We start from the raw sequence: 4,191 nt of genomic DNA, 5'->3' as shown, positions 1-4,191 counted from the left end.
ACAAGTCTTTTTAGCAAGAACTACGCCGGTTTTGATCCCGTAAAACGGTACGTAGGCAAGGGACTTTAACCCCTCCAAGCCGAAATAAAATCAAAATTCTACTTCTTCTCACCCCCATTCTTCACTAATCACACCTTCATTTTTACAAGTAGGCAATAAAAATAAAGCGTAGAAATCAACTTAGGAGAACGGTTCTTATGGAATACCATAATCGTTCCGGGTGCCTAACACCTTCCCGTAGTGAAAACGACCCCCGAACCTAGAACTTTTAAAGGGTTTTTCTCCTTTTACCCTTCCCAAGAAAAAAGAGAGATATCAACGGTCAAAAGGTTCAAGTCCAATTAATGGCTTGGCACCCAAAAACCATGATAACAGAAATGGCGACTTCACTGGGGACTTTTTTTAGCGGGTCACGCCTAGCTTTCCTTAGTTTATATTTACGCTTTGTTTTATTGCTTACATATGTGAATACTTGTTTATTTTTCATTTGACGTGTGGGGTAAGAATATCAAAAGTCCTATACCCGGGCTGAGTGAACTTATGTTTAGGTAGAGATATAATCGACAATTCGATTCGGGGGTTGCCTCGTGTATTGGATTATGCGATCAATCTCACATAGCTGAGGCATTTTGAAGGTGATATTGTCGGCGTGTGTTGTCATGCTTAGGCACTTCACTTTCAATTGTTCGACGAAGCTATGAACCGTAGTTACCAAACCCATCCTAGCCTTTTTAGGACGTAGTGCGGTGGCTAAATTGAGTGTTGTCTCAAACTTTAGTCGTCACGCGATACTACACTCAAACTAGACCTTCTCACAAATAATCATGGAACGGGTGTCGTCCTGTACTACCATGATATATGTGAGAGAGGTTGCAGTTTGGGAACTGTGTTAGAACCTTGGTTACTACTATCCAAAGCCTTAGTTCACCGGACGCCGTGTCCATCCGTGGCCCTGTTACTTTGAATCTCAACCCACCTTGTTCTTTGTAACTAAACAACACAATCATGCATACATGCATTCATGCATAAACATTTTTCATGCATTCATCGAAGGGCTTAAACAAATGGAAATTTTTGTAAATAATCACAGGTATGAAGAAGACTAAGTGCTACAAGTTCAAGGAAGTGGATTTGGTCAGTTTAAGAGAGTTGGCACTCAAGGTCAAGAGTCAAACAGGGTTCCGACTCCGGTATGGGGGATTGCTTACTTTGCTCCGAACCGATGTGGAAGAAAAGCTAGTGCACACTCTAGTGCAATTCTATGATCCGAGCTTCCGTTGCTTCACTTTCCCGGACTTCCAGTTGGTTCCTACTCTCGAGGCTTACTCCAATCTAGTGGGTTTACCTATAGCCGAGAAGACGCCTTTCACCGGTCCCGGGACTTCTCTTACTCCTCTGGTTATTGCTAAGGATCTCTACCTCAAGACTTCCGACGTCTCCAACCATCTTATTACCAAGTCTCACATCCGGGGGTTCACTTCTAAGTATCTTCTTGAGCAGGCTAATCTCAGTTCTACTTGTCAGGATACACTCGAGGCTATTCTCGCTTTGCTTATCTACGGGCTCATTCTCTTTTCGAACCTCGACAACTTCGTGGACATGAATGCTATCGAGGTCTTCCATTCCAAGAACCCGGTTCCTACTTTGCTAGCGGATACCTACCACGCCATTCATGACAGGACTCTCAAGGGCCGTGGGTATATTCTTTGCTGCATATCTCTTTTGTATAGGTGGTTTATTTCGCACCTTCCGAGTTCCTTCCATGACAACTCGGAGAACTGGTCCTACTCGCAGCGGATTATGGCCCTCACTCCTAATGAGGTCGTCTGGCTCACTCCTGCCGCTCAGGTGAAGGAAATCATTATGGGTTGTGGGGACTTTCTCAATGTACCTCTTCTTGGTACTCGTGGAGGAATTAACTACAACCCCCAGTTGAGCTACCGGGGGATCCCCCTGATGAGGAGTACTTTCTTGGTCAAAGCTTTTGACGGATCTCGAAAGAATGTGCTGGGGGAGATAGACTTGCCGATAACCATTGGCCCTGAGAATTTCTTGATTACCTTCCAAGTGATGGACATTAATGCATCCTACAGTTGTCTGCTGGGAAGACCGTGGATACACGATGCGGGTGCGGTAACCTCCACCTTACATCAGAAGTTGAAGTTCATAAGGAATGGAAAGCTTGTTACCATTCATGGAAAAGAGGCATACCTGGTCAGCCAGCTATCATCTTTCTCTTGCATAGAGGCAGGGTCGGCAGAGGGGACCGCTTTTCAGGGATTAACTGTCGAAGGTACGGAGCCCAAGAGGGATGGAACCGCCATGGCTTCTTTGAAGGATGCACAGAGAGCCGTCCAAGAGGGTCAAGCTGCCGGCTGGGGCAAGTTAATACAGCTTCGTGAGAACAAGCATAAGGAAGGTCTTGGCTTTTCCCCAACTTCAGGAGTTTCCACCGGGGCATTCTGTAGTGCTGGGTTTGTCAACGCAATCACAGAAGAAGCAACTGGATTTGGCCCGAGGCCTGTATTTGTTACACCAGGAGGCTTTGCGAGAGATTGGGATGCCATTGACATTCCCTCAATCATGCATGTTTCTGAGTAATATACCTTGTTGCTTAAGTATCTTGTTTTTTTCAAAATAACAATCCTCTTGCTCTGCCCAAAGCGAGAGTGATATTTTCTGTAAGGGCATGTTTGTTTCGGCATTGCCGTTGATTAATAAAAATTTTGTCGTTTCTTCCACGACTGCTTTTAGTGCTTTTTCCCTTGGAAATGATGGTAATGCCAGAAAAAACCAAAACATCTGTATTTTCTTATTAATTTCAAAAATCTGCATAAAAACCCATTTTCTAAAATCATTCAATCATTCTATGCAATTTGAACCATAATAAACCCGTTGAACACAGTAATCCTATGGTTCCTCCAAATTTTGAATTCCCTGTGTATGAAGCCGAAGATGAAGAGGATGATGATATACCATATGAGATCACTCGACTGCTTGAGCAAGAATCAGCCTATTGTATGGAACGATGAATGCCAGGAAGCTTTTGATAGCATCAAGAATTACCTGCTGGAACCACCTATCCTTGTCCCTCCCGTGGAAGGAAGGCCTTTGATTATGTATTTGGCAGTATTTGATGAATCCATGGGATGCGTACTTGGTCAACAAGATGAGACTGGAAAGAAAGAACATGCTATCTACTATCTAAGCAAGAAGTTCACCGATTGTGAAACTCGGTATACAATGCTTGAGAAGACTTGTTGTGCCTTGGCCCGGGCCGCAAAACGCCTGCGTCATTATTTGGTAAATCATACAACTTGGTTGATATCCAGAATGGATCCGATAAAGTATATCTTTGAGAAAGCTGCTGTTACTGGAAAGATTGCACGCTGGCAGATGCTGTTGTCTGAATACGATATTGTGTTCAAAACTCAAAAGGCAATCAAAGGTAGCATTCTTGCCGATCATCTTGCTTACCAACCTCTTGATGATTATCAACCAATTGAGTTCGATTTCCCCGATGAAGAGATCATGTATTTAAAATCAAAAGACTGCGAAGAACCGTTGATTGATGAAGGTCCGGATCCCAATAGCAAGTGGGGTTTAGTCTTTGATGGTGCTGTCAATGCTTATGGTAAAGGAATTGGGGCAGTCATTGTATCCCCGCAGGGGCATCACATTCCTTTTACCGCCCGGATTCTGTTCGAATGTACAAACAATATGGCTGAGTATGAAGCATGTATCTTTGGGATCGAGGAAGCAATTGACATGAGAATCAAACACCTCGACATCTATGGAGATTCTGCGCTCGTCATCAATCAGATAAATGGTGAATGGGAGACCCACCATGCCAAGTTGATTCCTTATCGTGATTATGCGAGACGTCTGCTGACATATTTTACAAAGGTTGAGTTGCACCATATTCCTCGTGACGAGAACCAAATGGCTGATGCTCTTGCTACTCTATCCTCCATGTTTCGAGTAAACCATTGGAATGATGTGCCAATAATCAAAGTGCAACGCCTTGAAAGACCTTCACATGTGTTTGCTATTGGGGATGTGATCGATCAGGCTGGTGAAAATGTGGTTGACTATAAACCCTGGTACTACGACATCAAACAGTTCTTGCTGAGCCGTGAGTATCCGACAGGTGCTTCCAAACAAGATAAGAAGACCCTGAGAAGATTGGCC

Source organism: Medicago truncatula, chromosome 5, assembly GCF_003473485.1.
Source record: "Medicago truncatula cultivar Jemalong A17 chromosome 5, MtrunA17r5.0-ANR, whole genome shotgun sequence".
Classification (NCBI taxonomy): Eukaryota; Viridiplantae; Streptophyta; class Magnoliopsida; order Fabales; family Fabaceae; genus Medicago; species Medicago truncatula.
This window is presented reverse-complemented; position numbering follows the sequence as displayed.